The sequence below is a fragment of the Vollenhovia emeryi genome, unplaced genomic scaffold, assembly GCF_000949405.1.
Source record: "Vollenhovia emeryi isolate VEMERY1.0 unplaced genomic scaffold, V.emery_V1.0 DF939122.1, whole genome shotgun sequence".
NCBI classification, from domain to species: Eukaryota; Metazoa; Arthropoda; class Insecta; order Hymenoptera; family Formicidae; genus Vollenhovia; species Vollenhovia emeryi.
This window is the reverse complement of record NW_011967244.1, coordinates 2,436,105-2,460,950: the sequence shown is the minus strand read 5'-3', so window position 1 is coordinate 2,460,950 and position 24,846 is coordinate 2,436,105. Positions and strand designations below refer to the sequence as shown.

Here is a 24,846-nt window from a genome sequence, read left to right as displayed (position 1 = left end):
TATGACGAGGCGCGCGCGGCACCGCGTTGCGCACGAAGCTCATTTAGAGCCGTGATATTTAGGATAGCACAACGCGAGCAACCGTATTTCGTACAATCGACGGAAATTTCATCGGCCGTCGTAATCGTACCTGCCAATTCGGCACGACTCGGCACAGGTGAAAGTATACGCGGCGAACGAAACATTTTCGCCTAACGTCCTAAATCGTCCAAGTCACGCTTTTCGCAAGCCGCCGCGACTATTTAGTAAACGCGAGGAAAACGGTGAATTTCGAACCTTAATCGCCGTCCGGCGAAGTAACGCAGAGCTGTGAGAGCCCTTAAGGGGATGCTGGAGTGATTCTGCACTTTTGCACCTTTTGTTCACTTAAAACTGTTTGTTTCGTGGAAACATTTGCGTAATATACAAATTAAACGGCTCACGTGTACAGATCGAAAGCAGCTTGCTATTCCGGCTAAATGAAAGAACAATATGGCGTCACTGAAACTAACTTTGTAAGTCTAATAAGAAATAATAGTGAGCAATACAGACATACAGCATATGTAGTATATGTGTGTTGCTCACTATTAGTTTTAGTTCTAATTGCACGATATTGTTCTTATATATTGTCCCTAGAGTATGCTGGTCTTCCCTGAAGAATGTCTTCGCAGGCGGTTCCGGGGGAGACTCGTTTATAGTGCGGAGGATGGTCCAAAGACAGGGGTTTTTTAGCTGGTATTCCCGCTTCACGGGTGAGTCCGGCATAACCATCCAGGACCGGCCTGGAGGTACGCGTAAATGCGTTTTCCCCTCTCTCGGAACAAAAAAAAGAGTATGCTGGTCACATTTTGCATATATTTATTGTAGACTTGCTGTATGAAGCAAATATTGTCGTCAAGTGTACCAAATATTAATAAAATTTTTTAATTTCTTTTCGGTTTGTATATAAAGTCGACCAGCATAGTCTAGATTTTGCTACGTACTTCAATTCCGTAAAAGAGTCTTGCATTTCTATAAAGCCAATTAAAAGATTACTTCTAACAAAGAATGTCGATAAAAAAGGCGGTTTTAGGATCCCCTTAACCCGTTTAGCGTTCGAACTGCAGGCGCTTTTTTATCCAGGTGCATCTTCTATTACGAGGTAGGCTTCTAATATGAGATAGCGGAGTCTCCGCTAAACGAATAAGCATCATCTGTTGGTTCCTGCATGAATTTGTTGCCCTTGGAGTGAAATCTGTTTAGTGGTAAACTGATTGCTATAGATCGTGTAATCGTTGCGAAAAGAGATTTGCGATGAAACGTAGACGCGAACGTTTGAAAGCCTATCTTATGTTAGAAGCCTATCTCGTGAATGGAGACTTTTCCCTCTGTATACATTAACAAAAGGAAAGACGTGTTTCAATGGCATATTTTCAATCGCAAATTATACAATTTCTAGCTCTGCCGAGCTGCACTTAAATTTTCCACCTACCAGATACGCGCTTCCTTGTACAGATCGCTCGCGAAGATCGTAGAAATGCACGTCGGCGGCATTCCAATAACTGGGAAAGCGAACTACATTTCGGTTCGATTATACTTATCCGTCGCGAAGGAAATCATCGGTTTGCATCGTGTCGATAAACGTCGCAGATTCTAATGCGCCTTGACACGGCAATGTAGTAATGAATACAATAATGGACGTTACATAAACTCGTCTAATGAAATTTCCTTCGCTGGATCGACAAATGCGTAACGATAACTATCCAGGTTCGCCCGGACATCGATTTTCGCAGGTAATTTTGCTATTACACGCGACGGTAACTACAACGGAACGGTCATTTCCCCGGGTTACAGCTATGATACTCTACCAGCTTCCTGCAACCGAGAGCTGTCTTTGGACAGTCATGAATAATCGCCTGGGATTAGCCTCTCACTGCGGCGAAATGACTTTCGTAGCCTCGAACCGCTCGGAAACGTTATTTACTCGCTGCCGTATTGTTGGAATATAGATCCCAGCCGGACGTGAAATGGCCGGGACTTGCCTAGACAGTTTTTCACGGTAGATTTCCCGACGCGCTTTTAACCAACTTTGCCACCGTTGACCCCGATTCTACGTCGTAGAATGCGATATAACATACGTAAATTTATTCGCCGCGCATCCGTAGACTTGCAACTTTTGCAACTTTATACCGCTGCGCATTACATGTCATTAACTCGAATGTGCCCCCACCGACCTAGTGAATTCAGATAAAGTATCGTCCTTCGTATCTATCACGTCATAACCGCGCCCGCATTAGGTCGATATATTGCGCAGGTATCCGACCATCGTACTCGCCTGATGATCACATTGTCCGTTTGACGGACAACTTCTGGAGAAATTTAAAAAATAAAGATCACACGTCATTTCCCCTGTTCGCAAGAATTACGTGGTAATATGCTTTTACAAGAACGGCGATGTGTTTTCGTACAGGGGCATCCAATAGTTTACAATAAATTCAACGATTGCCGATTATTAATACTCTCAATCGTTTGACACTTCTTCGCCCCGAATGAATTGTCTCTTCATTGAGTATCAAAATTCCTTGCCTTCGATCCTCAAACCTTCAAATACGATCAGATTCGCGTTACATTGATCTTATAGCCGGCAAGATAGTAACGCGCGGATAGGATCAACAAGTCGCAAAGTCACGTCGTCGCGGGGATCGATCGCGAGGGCGCGAAAGGAGAGAATCGCCGTGGCGAGAAACGGGAATAAGAACTTCCTCCCTCGCGGCGCGAATCGCACGCGCGGATTCCCACGGTGTGAGATAAGGCACACGCCGGGAGATAAAGGGAGACCGCGAGGAGAGATGTGAAGGGGAAACGGGAGAAAAAAAAAGAGAAGGGAAAAGGATGATGGGGAAGAGAAAGGACGGGGGGGAGGAGGTGGAGGATGTGAGGAGAGCGGCGGGGAGGAAAGGAGAGGCGAGGACGATGTGGGAAAAGAGGAAGCTAATCAGAAGCGGAAGTACGCTCTGGCGAGGCCCGAGGCCTTGAGAAGGCATAGTCGGCCGCGTGGCTTTTAGCTCTCTTAATTGCAACTTCATTTAACGCGCCGTTCGGCCAATCCGAACCTCGCATGCCGGGAATAGCGCGTCTTAATAAGCATCTTATCGCGTACGTGAAGAAGAAACGCCTGAGAAGGGAACGGACGAACCGTGGAAGGTGGAAAAGTACGAAGCGAAAATATGAAGCACACGAAGAAAAGTGCATTGTCTTCCGTCGAGACGGATCGACGCAATTCGCGGTGCAAAAATCGCGGATATTATCTTCGTCTTCTTTTTTTTCTTTTAACTTTAATGAGAGCATATTTCTTAAGCGTAACTCAGCGTTTTACTTCTACAATTTCGCAAGAACAGATTGTTGCCTTAGCCGTTTCAATTATATCTATCTGAGGCACTTGTGTACAATCTCACGAGTTTTAATTGTAATTTTAATTGTAACCACCTAGAAAGAGGATTGCACGAGCGTGCGTTATGTGCCTGTTTTGGAAACGCGGAAAACGATACCGAGATCGATAAGGGGTTTACGAATATCCAATTAGCACTTGGTACGCTGTTTATCTGGATTGCGGTTATCTCGCGATATCCACGTTAATGACATCAAGCTGCGATAATGGATTACTCAATAGAGTCATTGATAAACATTACGATAACTCCACGTGTATTCTGCCGTTTACTCGCAGACACTTTCCCAATCGGTTCAAGTAGGAAGAATTCTCTCTGAAAACGTGAGCAGAAACTTTGTCGAGCCCAATTAAAATCGTATTCGATTCGACGGGTTACCCGTTGTTTATAAATAACTCGAGTAAGTTGATCGTACGTGTAATTCGTAATTCGCAATCCGATATTCACTCCGTCGTTCATTCCAATATTTCCCATATCGATTGATCGATATCATTGCGTATCAGATGCGCGTTCCACATCGCGCCCGATAATATCACAGATTGCAAAATCGTTTATTATCTCCTTAATTAATTGCATCGATCTCGTAACCCACTTCTGTCTTGCTGCCGATTACTTGACAATTGGAAACATCCTCGAAAAGTATCGAGCAAAATGATCTGGCGAAATAGCAACGACAGATTAATTCTGTAACAAGTTGAAACCGGCAAATCTCATTGTTATTAACGCGGCATTCGAATGTAAATCACTATTTTGATGATTCTATAAAAAAGAGAGTGTCTCGATTGGCCGTCACTATTCGTAAAGTGCAAGGATCCTTTCCCGGCGCAACGTTACATGCAACATTTGACGTTCGCAACATTTTTCTCTGCCAATTAGCAAACGCAAATGGATATTAATTATTCATAATTGCTTGGCATAGAGATACTCTTTTCGCTCATCTTTTTCTCATGGCCGCGCAACGTGGTAATTGCACGTCGAGTCGGGCATCTCTGCAACGCGGCTTCGGCAAATTTAAGGAGAGTGACGATGGAATGTATTCGGAGGCACAAATAATTATCGTCAAATGTTTGCGGTCGTACGTTAAATGATTTGGCCATAAATCTCCGTGGCGAATTAGGTTCCCGATGTATAGTTTAGCGAAATCGGACGGTTGACATAGTCAAATTTATTCGCGTCGACGGTAGTGCGAATGGCTCCGTAGCGAGCTATCGCTAATTAACGTGAGGAAACTCATTTGCGATTTGCGTTAAACGTTTTTTAAGGCATTAAGAATTATCGGCTGCAACATCGGTTTTACTCAGAAAAGGTAGCTCCTTTCGATTTCCTTCCAATGTTTTACGCTTCAGTTAAGAGATAATAATTTGATAAGCCTAAAAATCTCTCGTCATTTGTTTCACATGAAGCAATGTTGCACAAGAAGAGTAAAGATAAAACAAATGAAATTAAAACAGTACAAAGATACTTCCAGAGCGCGTGATTCAGGCTAATAACCGAGTTAAAAGTAGTAAACTTCTAATTTTACATCAGAGATGATGAATATTGAGATCACGAGATGCTTGTTTGCTCTGTCACAAGTAAGTTGGACTAATAATTGACGGTAACTTTTCTCAGAGTCATATTTACGCAAATTCAATTTGCGCGCGTATCTTAAAAAGAGGAGTATTTGCATCTGCTGTCGCTTACCAAAGAAACTTTCTCGCGCCGCGATTATTGTCGTGTCCAGAAAAGTGCGACGCGCGCGTGCAGTAGCGCGGGCAAAAAGTCGCGGTAACACGGAATTTCGACTGGTTCACCTTTCGAGGCCCGACGATTTTATTGCTGCATTCGCGGTATACACGATGCACACTCTATGCAGCCCGTGAACTACGCAAGAACGCGCCGTGCGAGCTCTCGTCCGCGAGATAATGGCAAGATGAATGCGAAATGGCGAACGCAGAGGCACCTTTCGATACGCGACCTTGACTGGAGATCGCTTTTTCTCTCCGATTCGTCATTCCACGCCATTGATGACCACACTAGAATCCGCAAGAGGAGCGGCTCTCGTCGTTTCTTTTTTCTTCCTCTTCTTCTCCGTTTTGTCTTTTTCTTTCGAAACGGTTACACAACAATCGTTCATATTGCGACCATGGTGCGCCGCTGAACTTGAATTATTATGCTCAAGAGGAAGTTTTCCTGCCTTCCTGCGTCTTCTCCGTCTCTCACGAGAGAGTTTGCAGCTGCCTATTACGACGTATGATATTAAGCATACTCCATTCGCTGCAGGGACGGTTTCACTCGGGTTTCCTGTTTTTTTTCCGCTTTCATATTTTTTTTACTTCTCTGCTCCCGAGACAACTTCGAAATCGTCGCAGCGGTCGAAACGACAACGAGCACTTTCAAAATTGCTGCACGTATGAATCATCAACGAATCATACGGACGTCAATGTAACGTGTTATCGCCAAACGCATTTATTATTAAAATGCTTTTTAAGCATTTAAATAGTATAAAATAGTATATAAAATAGTATAAAATAGTATAAAATACTAGGGATATCCATGAACAAAATTACCAATGACGTGTATTCCAATGTGATCGAGTAATTCTCGTGTCTTTTTGTTAACGAATTACGCGAGCGGAAAGTTCTACAAGTACTCATTATATTTCGCTCATGGCGAAGACTACATTTTTCCACAATATCGCTGGTAATATATATATACATATATACATATGACTGAATATAAAATAGATATCAGTACAATGAGCCATGAAGAGCCTCGCACTCCGTCGGCTTGGTAGTTACTGTTTAATGAGTTTGCTCCCCTACGCGTTACATAATTTAGCGTGATCTTTCAAACGGAAAGTGGAACAGTTTTTTGAAGACAATAACTATGTCATTTGCGTTTCGTGGTTCCGCCGATCATATTTTCTCATTGTCAGCGCTGCCCCCCTGCAATCTACCTGTCTCTCGTTACACGTTAGGCCTGGCCGTCGTTTTTACTACCAATTATGTCGCCGCATTAATTTGCACCGCCTCCTGCATCCAATCACATGGAATGTCAGTCCACAGCCGCGACAATTGCCTCATTATCGTCGGCAGTTTCACCGTTTCGCTTAGATAGAAAATGACATAAGCTTTGACGACAAGTGAAAGAATCGTCGGATGGCACTACGTGCGGGTCTAAATATACGAACGGAAATCCCTGTTTATTAATAACGAAAAATGTGAAAACACATTCTGAAGAGTCGTCGCTATGTAAGAATCGTATCGCCGCGTTCCCGCGCGATTAGCGCCGATCGTCGTCACAGATCGATACCTGTATCTTTTACACTTTATCGTATCATATCCGTAAAAGTGTCCGCAAACATTTTTCAACGCTATGTCAATATTACGTCAGCGATCATCCTTAACCCTTGCTTGAGCACGCCGAACAAGCGCCACGAAAGAACAACTCCATTGAAATATGGAAGATATTGACGGTAATAGTAAGATCGAGTCAAAGTCGTTTTAACTTGCGACATCGTGTGTAGCACGGTTTGTCCTTAATTACACGGTGATGGGCAGAATGGTTGCAACACTTTTTTAAATGAGTTTAGGAACGCACGTTTAGATTCAAGTTTATGTTCCTAAACATTTTCTATGGGAAAAAGTTTACTCAAGAAATACATCGGAAACGCTCAAAATGTCCATTTCAGAATGGCCATCGAATAAAATACTCCTCGGAGAAGAAGATTTGGGTACGTAAACCTGAATCTAACTGCACGTTCCTAAACTCATTAACAAAAAAGAGCCGCAACCACTCTGTTCGTCACTGTACAAGGTACACAGTAAAAAATAAAATGTTAACATTTTTTACATGTCCCAAAAGGTCCACTACTCGCACGTGTTACTCTTTGACAAATTATAAATGATAATTAACTAACACTATACTTCACATTTATGTTTGTTCTTTTAATCAGTAGTGATGTAATAAAAACAGGCAGGACAAGTAAGAACTGTACGAATAGTTACAAATTAGAATAGCTGAGATAATTTTTAAGAAATGTCGATACTACATGTTTGGTTGATCTTGTGAAATAGTTGTGTTAAAAGAACTCAAAATAATATTCAATTTTTAAATGACATACATAAAGTGCCAAGTTATTATGTCAACATAAATATAACACGCAAAAATGTTACGAAAATATAACATATTTTATGTTAATTTTACATTGAAATAATAATCAAATCTTAGCAACACAAGAAAATTTTAACATTTGAACACGCGATTTTTTACTGTGCACCCTCAATTGTACGGGTAATCTAATTCGCACCCACTATTTATACATATTCCTCGTGAAAAACCGACATGAGCCGAAAAGTCCCAAGCCAGTTTGTCGAATTATGCTTTATAAATTAATTATTAATAATTAAAAATTGTCAGCGTCGCTTTTTAAGCGAACGCACGCTCGTGAGTCGCGCATCTACCAGCGCGCGTGAAGTGAGCCGCGCGCGTTAGGGCCTGAGAAAGATTGTCGTAACTGTTTACGATTCCGTCGTAAGACGTAAATCGGGATCCGAAGTCAACGTACAAAAAATGTCGTAGACGTATGTTGCATCCATCGCGTCTATTGCATCGCGAGGCGACATACGTATACGACAATTCTTTGTGCGTCCAATTCCGACACCAACTTACGTCGCACGACGGGATCGTAAACGCTTACGACAATCCTTCTGCTAAGGCCCTTAGGCCCGGTTTCGCTAACATCGCTTAACTTTAAGTTTAGCTTAATTCGTTCTTTGTCTCTTTCCAACTGTTACTTTAGAAAGAGACAAACATGAATTAAACTAAGATTAAAGTTCAGCGACGTTTGGTGAAACCGGGCCTGAGGGCCTTAGGCCTGTTGTTATACAATACGTGGTTTGTCGCTGTCGGATGTAGTCGATGGTTCAATGAGAAAATTTCTTTTCAAAAAATCAACTTTCTTTTCTTATTTTTGACAGCGACAAACAGCGTATTGTATAACAGACCTAAGGCCCTTAGGCCCGATTTCACCAACATCACTTAACTTTACGCAGGCTTAATTCGTTCTTTGTCTCTTTCCACCTGTTACTTTAGAAAGAGACAAACATGAATTAAACTAAGATTAAAGTTAAGCGACGTTTGGTGAAACCGGGCCTTAGGGCGCTTCGCGCACAGTACATGCGCGGCTCACGAACGTGCGTCCGTTTAAAAAGTGATGCTAATTGGCTAATTGTTACTTAATAATAACCACTTTATGAAGCATGATTCGACAGAATGGCTCGGGACTTTTCGACTCATGTTGGATTTTCAAGAGGAATATCACTGTATAAATAGAGGGCGCGAATTAGATTACAACTTGTATATCGGCGATTGTACAGAATCATCGTCAAACTTGATATTGTTTTACTCGCAACAACTTCGGAGCATAACTCATCTCTGGATCTCCTCGGAGCGAGACGACGTGTTCCGAATCATTCGAATCGCCGAACGTGTGTTAAAATTAGCACGACATTATTCAATGTCAAAATTACGATCGGCGGGACATAACTAGCGTGAAAAACAAATTTATAGGCTTTTATCTGCGCTTATCAACGAGGGTTTATGGTACCTGTCGATTGTTTACGCCAGGCTCGACCGCCAGTATAATCGCAGAACGTATCACTAGCGTGAGAAATGAGCGTGTCGTGCGACGCAAGCGGCAACGAACGTGTTAATCTTTTAATCCCCTTTTGCAACGAGCTATCGATTCACCGAGCGCGATCGGAGCGGTCGATCGCGCTCGACGAAAGGGACGCGTCTCCTAATACCGTTTTGGTCTCCACAAAAACAGGCTACCAACGCAAAAGGGCGTTACATAATAATTTTTCTCACCTTGCGCTTTTTCTACTACTGCGCTCGCTGTCCAACGTGTGATGGTTGACGGTATCCAGGGTGAGCAACACGATGCGGTATATATCCCACGGGACTATCTCGTCGAGTCACGTGAAAAACATTCCCTTCGCGAGCCGGCGACGACGAGCCAAGATCCCGTGACATCGGCGACGTGGTCGACGCTGCGGGCACGTGACGTACATTGATATTCCACGGTATGGATCACCACCACTGGGCACGAGAGGAACAGATCAGTAGTAGTAGGTAACGTCGAACGAGAGAAACGTGCACGAGGAAACCCGCTCGCGGCGAACCCGAGATAGACCGGCACTTTGTATCACTTGACACTCGCGGACATCGCGATCGCGCACGAGGGATATCCTCGACGCCGGCCGGACAAGAGTAGAGGATCCTCCGCTCTTCGAGGACGTCGTTACGCGCGATCAGTGGTTCTTCACGATCCTCCCCGTCGTCGAGGTTTCGTCTCGCTGCTCTTCGCGATGTCACACACGTGGTTTTGTCTCGCGACACGCAAACACGCGCACTGGGTACGGCGCGCCTCCTCGATTTAGATTCACCTAAATTCGACGCGAGAAGATATGCCGTGGCGTTGATGATGTCCGCGACAATGATAAATAAAAGGGCGACGATGACGATGACGACGGTGACGACGGAGAATTTTTTTTTTCCTCAACGGGGTCTGCTCCGTTGACTGCCCAGGGTCAACCGGCTGGCTCTGCGCGCGGCACTTTTACCCGTTGGGTACTCTCAAGGACTCGGAGGTGGCTCCTATTCCTTTCTCTTATCCTTTCGCGCGCGCGCCTTTTTTATCCCGCTAACCTTTTTAAACGCACTTTTAATTCCGCTCGGCCGCGTGTCCCCGGCGAACGCTGGCCGCGGTGGTTACCCGTATTGTCTCAGTGCGCTCTTTCGATCGCGGATTAACAAATTTCCCGCGCCGCATTCGCGAATTCAGCGTCGTCGTGCGGCGCGACGCACCGTGACGATCGGCAGGAGAGCGGGAGAGCGGAAAGCGAGTGGATCTCGCCACATCCGGATCGTCTTTCAGACTCGTCCTTCGCTACCGCGGTCTCCTCTCCGCCTCTTTCTCCTCGTTCCGAAAGAGCGAGCCTTCCCTCGGCTCGCTCGGCGCCTTCCTCGTCCTCGTCGTCGAACCACGCGACGGTCGCGAGGACTCCTGTCCTCCGCGCGAGAAATCCGCGTCCTCCTCCTGCGGTTTTCGCGCACACGGTTGTCGTATCGCGGTCTGTTTCTCTCCTCCTCCTCCTTCTCCTCCTTCTCCTCCTTCTCCTTTTCTCCCTCTCCGTCTCGGACTGTCTCTCTCTCTTTCTTCGCTGTCCTTTTCCCTTCCGCGTCTCCCTTTCCGTCTGTCTGTCTCCTTTCTCTTCTGCGTGTTGTAATCCCTTTTGCGAAACTTCTTGCGCCCGGACGAGGCGGCGAGGTAAAAGCGAGCGCGCTGTCGATCGTGAACTGAGGGAGAGAGAGAGAGAGAGAGAGAGAGAGACAGGTTAAATTTGCACGCGAATACCGCGCGTCGAGTCCTTCCACGGTGGTGCTACCGGGATGCCACTCGATGATAATGATGATGGTAATGGTGATGTTGACGATGACGATGACGACGACGACGACGACGATGACAATGACGATGAGGACTACTCTCTAGCAGCAACTCCGGAAACGAATTATCGGTGGGATACCAGCGACTGTGACCTTGAACATTCGCGTTTCGCGCTGGACGGAGTGAAACGCGCGGGACCGATCACTTTCCATCGTTCGTTCTCGCTGTCAGCGCCGTGTCGCTCGCGGCTCAGGCGCGACGACTCGCGTTTTCGATCCACCCCGACGACGGAAAACTCGCGGAGACACCTCCGCACGCGCCGATACACCTCCGCGAGCGCGAGCGTGCGAACGAAATACCACGCGCGAGTGTATTTCGCGAAGCAGCGGACTAGAAAATGTTGTTACGCAATATACGGAGCGCCGTTCCTCTTCTCTCCTCTCTATCTTCCTCTCTTCTCCCCTTATTCTTTCCCTGGTACGCCGTCTTCGGGACGTGCAAATTCTTCGTTGGCTCAGCTTCTCGTCAAGGGCGCCCAAGGGGCGTCCGCGATCATGTGAATCCGGACGCACGCACGAGTACACGCAGACACAATCTCACTATCACTATCTCTGTCTCTCTTTCCCTGCCTTTCTTTCTTTCTTTCTTTCTTTCTCTTTCTCTCTCTCCTTCTCTCTCTCCCTCTCGCTTTCTCTGTTTCTTCAAGGAGAAAGAATAAAATCGGAAGTCGTCGGAGAAAGACGGACAGAGAGAGAGAGAAGCGAGAGATATTCGGTAGTATCCAGCCTACAGGAGGCAGGATCGGATTTTAGCGCGCGGCAGCACGCGCACCCGTCAAGTCGATGGTTTCAACTTTTACTTTCAGCTCTTACACAACGCGGCCCGCTCTTGCTGGTACGTAAGCGGCAAGCGTAAGCGACAGCGAGTCCTGGTCTTCAGCTTCGAGGCTTCTTCTTTTTATTCTTCTGCTTCTCCTCTCCGTTTCTTTCTCTTCTTTATCTTCTTATTCTTTCTTTTCTTCAATGCCTTCACTTCCTTGTACTTCTTTTCCGCTGGCCAACGTTTGAAGAAGACTGTTTTATTTCGATTATCTGTGGAAGTGTCAAAAGTCCGAGGAAGATAATTTTCTAAAATTTTCCTATCTTGTGTATCTCAAGTTCTGATTAACGACAACACAAAGGGCAAGCATGATTCACACCAGAGGAATTGTCCTCCAATTCTGTCACTCGTAAGCGTTGAAGGTGACAATAGATCGACGTGTGATCGTAAGGATTCACGTGTTTTATCGAGATCACTTTATCAGGTAACATAGGAGATCCGATCGAATTGGTGCACTCTCGCAGGATTATCCGAAAGTGGGAGGACACTTTGGTTACCACGTGTCCACGCGGCGATCAGCGCGGAGGATGCTTGACGACGTTGTCAGTTTTCCTCGTGATGCTCCGTATCGCACTCCCGCGCGTATACAAGCGGTGACACTCTTGATTGGCGTCGACGTTTTTCGCGCGTGTTCGCTATCTCTCTCTCTCTATCTCTCTTGTTGTTTCATTTTCTCTCTCTCTCTCCCCTCTCTCTCTCTTTCTCTCTCTCTTTACGTCGGAGGACTTCTTCAGGGAGAGAGGGTTCTCTTCCGGTCTCCGCGATGTGTCTCACTGTTCCTCGCTCCGTCGTAACTTTTGCGCAAAGCCAAGACCCTCTCTTACTCTCTACCTCTTTCTTTCTCTCTCTCATTCTCCCGCTCTCACTCTCCCTCTCGCTCACGCTCTTTCTCTGTCCTAGGTAAGCGCGAAGAGAGGTACAGCCGGACGGTCGGCAGGAGGTGGCGGTGGCGGTGGCGGCGGCGGCGGCCGCTGCGGCGGCGGCGGCGGCGGCGGCAGCGGCGGCGGTGGTGGTGGTGGTGGTCGCCGAGTCGTTGGTGGTAGTGGCACATCAGCGATATTTCAACGTGTGTCGGATGAGTACAACCACGACGGCGACCAGCGACGGTAGTGGTGGTCATGGTGACGACGATGGTGATAGGGACAGTAACTGTAATAGTGGCGGGTGGTAGTAGCAAAGAAGAGGCCAGGTGGGCCTGCAGATTTATGGGGTCCAGAAAGGGTTGAGGGTCCGAAAAGTGCGTTTTTCACTCGGCCGTGAGCTACCGACGTTGTTATACGCCGCAGTGTAGAGGAGGCTTCGTGAGTTCGTGAGTTTATTTGTAAAACCGTCATGGTATTGGTCCCTCGTTGAGTGGCACCTTTCCTCTGTCTCTCTCTCCCGCTCGCACGCCCTTGCTCCACCTCTCCTCTCCTCATCTCTCTGCCTCTGTCTCTCTTTTTCACTCTTCACGTATCTGTCTATCTCACGTTTTCCCTTTCTTGCTCTTTCTCCCCCACCTAGGGAGTACTCCACCTACCACTACCTTCCTCCACTCTTCCTTTCCCCACTAATGCTCTCACTATTGCATTACAAATAGCTCTCTTGCCTAGGTCTTATTGGTGAGGTGCTGCTCTCTCTCTCCCTCTCTCTATCCCTCTCCCTCTCTCTCTCTCTCTTTCTCTCCTTCTCTCTTTCTCTTTCTCTCTCTTTGTGTAATATATACGAGTAATCGCACGCGTGTGTATAAGTACACGTGTACGTTGCACGTCTTCGCTTATACACGCGGTGGTTTACATGTTCCGCCAGTGCACATGCACAAGGCGATAAGAGTACACTCTCTAGTCTCCGTCCGTTTTATTGGAGCACGATTCTCCCGTCTTTCTATCTCTCTCTTCCTTTCTCACCCCTATCCTTCTATCCTGGACTCGCCCTGTCTCCTTTCTATAGTCCCTCTCCCTCCCTCCGTCTTCTCCCCTCTTTTATCTTTCTCTCAGTATTGCTCTAGCGCATAGACGATGACGCACACCAGCCCAGCCTCTATGCACTGGTTTCCTATCCTCGTCATTCGGACACGACAGAATAAAAGCACTCCTTGTCGCCGCAATGGTGTAATACAAAAACGAGCGTTCACGCCTGCGCGCGCGTAAAATACGTAAGAATGGAGCGAGTGCGGCGGTGAACCGCTATTAGCTTCTTCCTAGTTCCTCCAGTCATTTCGTACCCTTCGCAACCTGCTGACACTCCCGTTCCTTCCCACACTTCCTGTTGTATCCGTATCTATTCCTATTCTATTCTTTCCCAGTTTTCTTCTCTCTTTCTGTCTCCCCGCCCTCTCTCGTCTCTTTCATCTTGGTTCAAAATTTTTTTTCTTTTCTTCACTTCTTCATTGGTGAAACGAATATAAACGATTCTCACTCCGCCTTCATTTCTTCCATCTTTCCTTCAGAGTGCCCATATTTTTTTCTTCCTATTCATCGATGAAGTTGCTCCTCCTACGTTTCCTTTTCTCTGTGCCTTCTTTTTCTTCGTTATGACAAGAGAAACGTTCTTTTTAATGCTGGTCCGTTAATTTTAACTTTTTTGTTTTTACAGTATTTTGCAGCGAACTGTTGTATTTCTTGTATTTATATGTCGTTTTTGTATTGATTGTCCGCGGGTTTTTAATGTAACATTTTGAATATTCTTGACATCAAAAATACAAGATCTAAATCACGAACAATATATATTTCTTTTATTTACTGAAACTAAATGAAACTATGGCTTTTCAGCGTTTTAGTTTATTGGAATACATGACAAGGTGGATACGAAAAAGAGATAAAAGAAGGAATTAAAGAGGAACATGACCCAAAGTACGAATTTGCGCGTTATCTTTAGGCGCTCACGAAACAACAGCCTGTTCACGATCTCAGTTTAGCTTTTCCTTTCTCGCGCCTTTCTCCCGTAACTCCGCACACTCTTTCATTCATCCTTCCTTACTGTCTCTTTCTGTCTCTTTCTCGCCTGCGCGCAGCACTCTCTTTCAAAAAACACGGAGGCGGCAGCACGTAAAGGTCTCTTTCTCATCAGGTGGAATTATACCGACATGGTGGTCGCTTGTTGCAGCGACTCGGGCGTTTTACGAGCGATCGATCGCGAAATGCTTGAATGATTCGACGGTAAACACCGTCCGATTAATGTCCACCACTCCGTTTGCGACTGGACCACGGTTTTTCGTTCGATCAGTAAACACGTAGCTTGCAATCGGAGAGCCAGAACCGCGATTAAAATCGGTCTAATTTCGCCAAGCTTAAAGTTCTCGATGCTACAGAAAATGATATCCGCTCGTTTATTCATTAGAATGTTGAGATATAAAATCGACGATAATGATTTTTTGTTATTCCCACTTATGTCACGCGTTTCTTATTTGAGAACAAAATATTACAGATTATTCACGAGTTACTTAGTAAAAACAGTTACGCGAATAAAAACTCATCGACCGTCAAGAAAGTATCCACGTCGGAAGCACGTGGATTAATAAGCGACGTGCTGCTTTGTCACCGTTTTATGTAACAAAGTCATTATTCGAGGCGCACGATTGTTTTTTAGTATTTTAAAACGAGAGTTTCCACGAGGTCAAAAATGTATTATTTATATGCAAGTCAACTGGGGTCCGAATACGCATATTCTTGCGTCGCGTTCATTAAACGCGATTCCTTAACCACGCTCGTTAACAAGAATTTTAAGTGTTTAATTGCCGTCGTGGTTGTTCATTATTTAGCGAACGGCTCGCATGCAGCGGGACATGCGAACTTTCGTGCCGTCCTCGCTTTCAGTTTGCATTTAATGTGCGGCCGGTTCTATCTCTCGTTCTCGTGTCGCTGTCCCCGCTCGTCGCTCCAAGGCGAATTGTCATCCCGATCGGATCTGGTACGCATGACGATGCGTACGCGGGATTGCAGCAACGACAGCTATACTTAGCGCATTAGACGAATCTCATCCGAGGGCCGTCGCGGACGAAAGGAGGTCGTGGAACAGCTGATGCGGCGGATTTGGCGTGACGGCGTCTTTACCATCTCAGCGCACTTTCAGCTTCCTCCCAACTACCTTCCGCACTCGCCGACGCAAAAACAGCTGAGAAACGAAAGGATCGCGATTTACTGCGATTCTTTTAAAACTCAGAAGCGCGTAGATATTGTGCATTTATAATTGTGCCGTATCTGATGACATTGCACCGCGCAACCATAACTTTTCCATTGATTTTGGAACTTTTTACAAATCAATATAGAGAGATGTAACAACGTTTAGTAATCCCGAGTCGAAATTTCGGTACTATTTTGACACATTTAAGGATAATTTACACCCACTTAGCTGATCTATACACCTACATAGGCCAGCCATAACCTACTTTGATGACATTATATTTTTTTACTCCTCCCTTGAATTCTAAAAATTTATTTTAGCTCCTACTTAAAAGGACCTACTTTAATGCTAAATTGGCAAAAGTAGAAATTTCCGACACTATCAGTTTTAAAGTAGGAGTCAATTTTGTTCTTGGAGTTCAACCTCTTTTACTGCCTTAGGTCCTAGTATACAGGGTGGTCAATTTAAGTGTGGACATGGAAATATCTCGAAAACTATGCATCGGATAAAAAAACATGGTTGGAGTAAAAGTTGTTTGTCTCGAAGGGGTCTATCCATTGGAATCAAAGTTGACCCCCCCCCCCCCCTGAGGGAAAGAAGGAAGAAATTTAGTTAATGAAAATTTTTGCGTATGTATTTGCGTATGTAAATTTTGTGGATGTTACATTACACAAAAATTTTCCATAATTGGAGCACTATTGCAGCAGCATATTCCTGAGATCGAATCAAGTAAAAAAGTCATGTACTACTTTTCTCTCCGACAAACAGTTATCAAGATATCATGAGTTAAATATTGAAAAAGTTATCAATTTTCTCTTGAATATCTCAAAAAGTATTAGGCAAATAAAACATGTTTCAGACGAAAGTTATTCATATTAATTAGTAGAATAAAATAGTATAATAAACAACGGGGGTTTCCATTGAAAATTTCAAAGTTACCCCTTCCTCCCCTCAGGGGGTGGGGGTGGGGGGTCAATTTTGGTTTCAATGGATAGGCCCCTTCGAAACAAACAACTTTTACGCCGACTATTTTTTGATCCTATGCATAGTTTTCGAGATATTTCCATGTCCACACTTAAATTGACCATCCTGTATAATAGATTTAAAGGTTCCACATAGGGCAAAAATTTTGACTCGGGATTACATAGAAAAATTGTTATAAATGTAAAAGATCGTAGATCGGTATTCACAGTCAAACCTTACATTTATGACCGAATTTACCTAAGGATGCTACATGGAACATTTCGTTGGCTACAGAGTCTCGAAAGATGATCTTAAGACGAACTTAATTATAAGATTTGACTCCGAATATTCTTAAGGTCTGTATGCGATGCATCGTGGACACAGGCCTTTACAATCTTGTGCCGAAGTTAATAAAACGAAGTGATAAATCATACTTCTTTGAAATACATCATTATAGTTGTTAATTTGGTTATTGGTTGATTATTTCCAGGGTGAACCGAATAATAAATGTCCGCCTACCCGAGATTTACCCTTTTCGCATAACCGTGAAAAATGTCAACCGCTCAACTGATCGTTTAATCGTTAATCGATGAGAAATCCGTGACCTTTTGGGCCAATATAAACTTGCGAACGAGTAATATCCCTCGTACAGATTCCTCGAGATTAGCGCGCCCGGTATCGACGAATCAGTTGGTATTTTTTTTCTTGTAAACACTCGTTTCGCGAATAAAACCTCGCGACTATGCAAATCGAAAAAATAAATATATCATCGACGTGCGAAATGATTTACCGATGAATAACTCTAGCCTATTGTTACCGGACGTGCAAAAGCGAGCGCATTATTTCCGCAAGAAGCGCCGCGATTCTCACGGCGATGCGTTGCGCATAAATATTTGCGCTGCGCGCTATCGCAGCCCGATATATTAATTGCGCGGTATATAATTAATTCACGCCCAATCGCCCGTGAGTCCGTTCCGCCGATATACCATTGTCGATGCCGTTCGCGCCCCAGTACTATTTATTTATTTATGATGCGGTCTAATTTACAATCGGTACGCGAGAAGGCCAGGCGCGTTGCGTAATCGCTGCAGGGAGCACGCGGCGCTGCTGTTTATCATTATGCGCGGAAGAGAGAAATGGAAGAGAGACGGAGAGAAGAATCACAAGGTCCTCCTCCTCGATGCCTCTCGGCACACATGCAATTAAACACTCTGCTCTTTCCCCCGTTCTCACCTTCGTGGCATGTTTATGCTTCCGAGGCTCCGAGAGCTTCAGCCTTTTCAAATGACGGTCTTGCGTTCGTGACACACGTCTGTGCTATCGTTTCGCTCAGAAGTACGCACGCCTATAGTCTTCTCATTCATAGATTTTATTTACACAAATTGGCAAATTTGTGTCAATCCTTATATAAATGTATTATTAATAATGTATCTTTTATTAATAATTGTATCCTTATCTAAATTTATTATTAATAATAAATTTATTAATAATAAATCGATGATATGTTACGCGTACATGAATAAATTTGCCAGACCCACAAAAATTTAAACAGTTTGATAAAATATAAATTTACAAAGCCGTAACGAAATAATCTCACAAATAGATCTTGTTATTTTTGCAAATTAATAATTACCTTTAAAGATCGTCGGAAGCGCAGCATTGATTATTAAATAAAATATTATAATAATATTAATATTTAATAATTGTAGAAGCACCGTGACTTTTTCCCATGAGATAACTTGGAACTGCTTTCCCAGTTTTATTCCCTTCTCCTACTCTCTTTCACCCCGTCGTATTAATTCGCCTTTCTCACCTCTGTACGTTTTTATTTTTAAATGCTCTTGTCCGGCAGTTTGGCCGGTAGTGATCGTGCTCGTACCTTTCTCACAACTCGAAGCTGCCTCAGTCCCTTCTTCGACGTCCCTTTCACTCGGGTCAACGAGCGAGAGGAAGGGCATATCTCTCACGAAAGAGATTGCGCGAAAGGCGAAGGGAGGTGCGTTAGAGAAACTAGGAGGGTGCGGGCGGGAAGAGGAAGGAGAAAGAGTACACGGAGCACGAGAAATGGAAAGACCAAGATCCAGTTTGAACGTTGTATGTTAGTCCTCTCGCTGGTCCCGCGCATTTCGAGATAGGATTGGTTTTATTGCGAATCCGGTTTGCTCTCCATGCACGACGACGGAGCGAACTCACAGCTGAAAGCCGGACATGGAAAGGGAGGGCGGGAAGGAAGAGAAAGAGAGAGAATCGCGAGAAAAAGAAAGGACCGCCTGTAACCTGCGTGGGGAGAAATCCTTTCTTTCGTTCCGCCAACACTGTGGTCCCCTGGTCGTCCTGCTTGCCCCGCTCTCACCCTTTCTCTTCTTGTTCTACCAGTCGTTGCTGCTGCATTACTGTACCCGTCGCTGTTCCTTCCGCCATTGTTGCTACCGCCGGCTGCCAGCCGTTTGCTCGTCGCACGGGAGATAGTTGATGGAAGTGACGACGGTGGAAGTGGTGCCTAGTTTCAAGGTTGCCACCTCGGACTCGTGAGTCTCGCACGCGCGTTACACACGTTAACAAGACACACGCGTTTCGCGTCTAATTTGACTCAACGCTCGCAAAAAACGGCCGATATTCATGTACTCTCAGGCTCAAGTAGAAATTTAGTAAGACATTAATTAAGACGTTAATTCAAAATGTGATTTTAAAAACTAACCTAAACGAGATAGGGAAAGTGGAGGCATTTGTATCTAACAATAAGAGAATCTACAAGGTAAGATCAATTCCAAATTGAATAAATGTAGAAAATTGATTCATCATGTACTGGCGTCAAATAATTCTTCACGTCATCCAAACTGAATGTTCGGTATTCGGTATTCAATAACGTTTATCAGCGTCGCCGATAAAATTGTCCCCTACGGAACATTCATAAACCGAAATAAACATTTCTGCGGGTTTTTGCATCAACTGTACTTCTCTAATGGATAAGCTTTGCCATCCTGCATCAAGTATTGCAAAATCTCGCTCCGGAAATATGACTATGGATTATGCGTACTTAGCATAACATTTATGATCGTTTTTCGTTACGTATACGCACGCGGCTGGAAAAAAAATACGCACGTGCGGCAGATTGGATCGATAATTATAATCAGGCACGGCGAGCGAAAGGATTCTCGGGCGTCCTGGTGCGCGGCACTTTTTGTCGCTTAATGAAAGGCGGTAACGCCTCTTCGCGGAAAGATACGAGTCGATTCTAAAATAGGAACGAGGTTGCACGGGCGTGTGCACTTGTCATTAGCATCGATAGATGCTTATTTGCGCGCCTCGTCGGGAAACGAGAGTTCCACGGGCGCTTCGAGGACTAAAAATTCAGCGTCAATCCGTAATCAGCGATCGAGCGATCCCAGAACAATTTCGCTTGCAAATACATAGCGATTGCTACGAGTCAAACGTTTTGCCGAGGGTACAGAGGGAAGTGCGTTCTATCAAAGCGAGAGGTCATCAAACCTCAAACCAAGAGTCGCCATCGCTGCGCAAGGAGTCCGACTCACTGATGCTCTTTTTCAGAAAGTGAAAATGGATATGATCGAGCAGTCTCGAACATCTATTTATGCATATATATTTGCGCTTGCAAAATATCAGCGCGCCCGAGATCGTTCGCCAAGCGAGCGTGCGTGACTTTTAGGTTGGCAAATGTATCTCCGTTCGCTTCTCCGCGCGACGTCGAGAAGGTAATCAGCCCCGATGGAAAATAAGTAATTCGCCGTAAGAATAACATTCGGGACGAGTATGATTGGAATTAGTTTTATTCTTTTTCAGGATGCTAACAAAGTCCCTTTTCCGCCGCCGAGAAGTAGCCATTCTTACGCCTGCCTCGCTCAAGAATTTCCTCACGCCCCAGTTTGGGGTCCGATGTCTCAGACAATTGAAAACGTGTGAAACTAGTTGCGCAAGCTGACATCGTTATGCGGTTTTATTAGCGGAGGAAAAGACGTCGCCGGGGCGTGAGCGTACCTCGCGCGTCTTATCGTGGATCTCCTCTTATTTCAGTCAATAAAGACTCATCCGCTAATCATGCGTTACCAAGATTTTAATTACCCCGGGGTGTCCCGTTTGCGCGCGGGTGACACGTGTCACCCGCGCATCGCGGCCTCGTCACTATCTTTCGTTTGACGATTTTATCGGCGATCCGCCGTTTGCGACGCGCCGCGGCGGATCAGCCGGCGATCGCATCGTGCACGCGTATCGATACATGGAAGAAAATACGATTGTGCTATCATCGCGGGGAACGAAGCAATAGAGTGTAGTTAATGGCTCCGGCTGATGTCACGCGGTAACCTTCTACTTTGCACGTACAGTAGTTCACAGAAATACGCTCGCGAGTGCGACACGCGCGCTCTCTCACTCGTCGAAATACAATCGGGATCGGAGTCCGCGAGAATTTTCGCTCCGGGAGACGGCGGTTCGCGCGATCATAAACGCGCGTTGCATAAAGTGACAACCTTGGGGAAATGCGACGGAATTCTACGTAAAAGAGATGATTAAACATTTTTCTCAATTAGTTGCTCTCTTAATTGCTCTACAAGACTTTCGGTGGATGTTCCGTCTAAGGCAGTATTCCTTAAAGTACAATTTTACTTCAAGCGACCCGATCACGTCTTCAGTTGATGTACAAAAAATTGGCTCTTAAAGCAAAAATATAGAAAATATCATTGAAGTAAAATTAACTTCATTAAATTAATTTGTTTAATTAACCTTCTGACATTCTCCCTCCCTTTGATTTTCATACCTCGCCTTATTAGCGAGTTAATCAGGCAGGTATTTTTGAAAGGCCGACCCGCGCTTGGAACAAAACTGGCACAAAATGAGCAGTTTGAATCGTCGACTAATGCGACAATTAGCCTCAACGCGGATCGGTATAATTTTAAGGAACGCTGCGTTATTACCGATGCGATTCAGTGAAAGGCGAATTGAATGCGCGACCGCGAAGGTTTTCGCGAAACGACGCGCTCGACGTGCATGCTGACGGGGCACGGATCGTGGCGGATCTGCACCTTGGCGACGAATGATAAGGTCTCTTTTCCACGTACGTGACCAGATAATAAGCCGAGAGACCTCGACTTTCCAAAGAAGAATACGTGCGCGCACACGCCTCGCCGTAAGAAAATAGGAAAAAAAACAACGGCGGGATTGCATAAGAGATCGTCTTTCTGAAACGACAGCTCGTGTCGCCGATGGAAACGGTTAGAGACGTTGACGCAATCGTCATTCAGGATGAGACGAGACGCGCGAAAACAAATAGCGAAGTATCATAGAATTTGAATTAGCGGCCGAATTGAAATCGACTTCCACTTTCTCCATTTTGAAATATACAATTAACTTATCCTTATCAATTTTTTTTACCCAAGTCAAACTGACTTCTAATGTCCATTTCTACCAATGTAGATTAATTTTGATCTCGGTTTAACTTTCTTTTTATCTTTTTCTCGTTCTAAGAATTGGAAAAAGATGGAAAGTAAATTAAACCGAGATCAAAGTTAATCTGCATTGGTAGGAACAGGCATAGAGGCTCACTTGTGGAAATTAAATTTAATAACATTCGTATGTGTGCGCGCGCGTGTGTGTGTGTGTGTAAATGTGCGTTCAGAATATAGGCAGGGTATGTGGTGGCGCACGTACGCGAGAGAGAAGATGAGGCTGAATTGTTTGCGCTATATATAACACATTCATAAAAAGCGACTACAATCTTAATAGATAAAACGCGTGCGAGATAAGCACGTGGAATGATTAGCTTCAAATAGGATTCAATTATTCAGCGACTGCCGGTCAGATCCTCGCTCGACTCATTAATTCACGGTCATTCGTAACTACGTCGTTTCCGCCTGCTTTCTTTTCTAGTGCTTTCTTGTCGCGGTATCTCTTCAAACGACCGTGCTTTTACGACAACATTTCTTACCTATGTACTTAGTATTTATTATACGCGTCCACAATATTCGCTGCGATACAAAACGGGTTAATGTATTGCTCTTATCTTTTTTACATTTCTTAGAAAGTACTTGAAGAAACGTGATGCGAACTGTAACGCGATTACCGATAGTAAAACCGCGAGTAATGCATCATCATACGGGAGCACCGATATGTGAAGAAGAATTCGAGCTGCGCGATTGGAATGTCACTTGAGAGTTTCTTAAAGATATTCCAGGAGTATTTTAAGAACGGCACTTTCAAAACGCGACTATCAAGGGGAGGGGGAGGGGAAGATATAGATTAAAACTTGAAAGAGCACGTTGTTGGACTTCACGTGTTCTGTAACACGTGTAAGAGCGTCGTTGTATCGCGATTACGTTGAAAGAAAAAAAAAGTTTTATCTTAAAAAAAATGTAGAAATACCGCGACACGCGAGCAATTGTCGATTATTTTAGTCAAGTTCGTGGTGTAAACTAGAGATTAGGTAGAATTGCTTCCTTTATTTAGAACAGCAATTGTTGACATTTTGAAAGAGCGGCGATAAGACGGTCGCTACACGATAAATCGATCGTACAATTATCTGTCGCCTTGACTCGACACGCAATTAAACGTCCGCCTGGGCGCACGTGCGTGTATGTACACGCAGGCGCGTGCATACCACCTTCCTTGCCTTTTTCTAAAGCGTTCCTGATCTTTCACCCGATTTTGAACGCGGCAGACGCGACGCCTGCATTCGCATTACAGGTCATTATGTAATACGCCGCAAAGCGTTATGCGAACGTTTCGCACTCGGTGCCTTGCACCATTGCGATCTCAAGGTCTTCACATTGTTATTTGTACGCCGCGTTAACGCGTCCCGCTGCGGTCCAGGGACGTGACACGCGGAGAAAATCTCGTCGCGCTCATAAGCGCGCTCATGCGAGGAAAATTTCTCTCGCATGGCGTTCTCTCTAACGCAAAGAGCGGGTAACCGCTTGGATTTACGTGGACAATAAGCGATTGTTTCGACGCTTCCTGAAACTTAGCCTCGCTTATTATGCTGATTAAACATCGACTTTTAGCGAATGTTTACCGGTTACTATTTTTATTCGAAACAAGATTGACTCTAGCGCACGTACAAATATCAAATTAAAATTCAGATGAGATGTTCGTACGTCTGGTGCATTGTTTTTATTTTAACAAAGGAAGACGCAAATAAAAGCGGAAATACTTGAGTATTTCATAAACATAATATATATAGATCACCCGAGTCAAAATTTTGGTACTATTTTGACACTTTTAAGGATAATTTACACCTATTCAGCTGATCTATACACCTACATAGACCAGCAATAACCTACTTTGATGACATTATATTTTTTTACTCCTCCTTTGAATTCTGAAAATTTATTTTAGCTCCTACTTAAAAGGACCTACTTTAATGCTAAATTGGCAAAAGTATAAATTTCCGACACTATCAGTTTTAAAGGAGTAAATTTTGTACTTGCAGTTCGACCCCATTCACTGTCTAGGTCCTACTATATAATAGAATTAAAAGTTCAACATAGGGCCACAATTTCAACTCGGGCGAGCATTTGCCTTAATTTGAGCAGTGAGGGTAGAGGTTCAGGTAGAAACGGCCAAACTCTATTATGTATAACTTGTGCTATTTCGAAATAATTTGGCCTTTCCTTCGTGAACTTCAATGCTCGAGTCTTTTAAAAGAGAGTTTGTTTCCGTAAACAGATAAATAAAAAGTTCTCGGAAAAGATTTGTCTGCTTTACAGTGTTAAAAAGGACTCTTTGTTAAGCGCATTGCTTGTATAATGTTGTGTCAGTGTATGTTTGTCCCAATGAAATACAACTCAAAACACATCACATAAAAATGACAGGTAATACAAAGCTTAAGTGTGAAATGAAAGTAGAGAAAGGTTCGGCACTTTGGACACATTTCCGACTTTCTACACAATACCGATAATCCGGAACTAAAAGTTCTGTCCTTACCTCTGTCATCAGGTTTTTCTGGAATAATTTAACTGCTGCATCCCAGAAGTATTCAAATTTTTTACCTCTTATACAATTCAACCCTTTGATACAACTTCAATTTTAATTTTTGCAAACTTTCTGACACTGTAGATT

General features: G+C 44.4%; 1 protein-coding gene and 1 long non-coding RNA gene across 2 annotated transcripts in view; one reads left to right on the top strand and one right to left on the bottom strand.

Annotated features, from left to right (window-relative positions):
- Positions 1–10,568, bottom strand: part of LOC105569951 (transcription factor Ken 2) — a 39,603-nt gene extending 29,035 nt beyond the window's left edge. The window contains exon 1 of the mRNA XM_012026826.1: positions 9,258–10,568. The gene's annotated coding sequence lies outside the window, so the exon portion shown is untranslated. The remainder of the gene's footprint in view (positions 1–9,257) is intronic.
- A 2,179-nt stretch (positions 10,569–12,747) lies between these two features.
- Positions 12,748–22,235, top strand: LOC105569949. Its single transcript, XR_001009558.1, has 3 exons — positions 12,748–13,024; positions 19,156–20,492; positions 20,581–22,235. It is a non-coding gene; the product is annotated as an uncharacterized LOC105569949 (long non-coding RNA).
- The last annotated feature ends 2,611 nt before the right edge of the window (positions 22,236–24,846 follow it).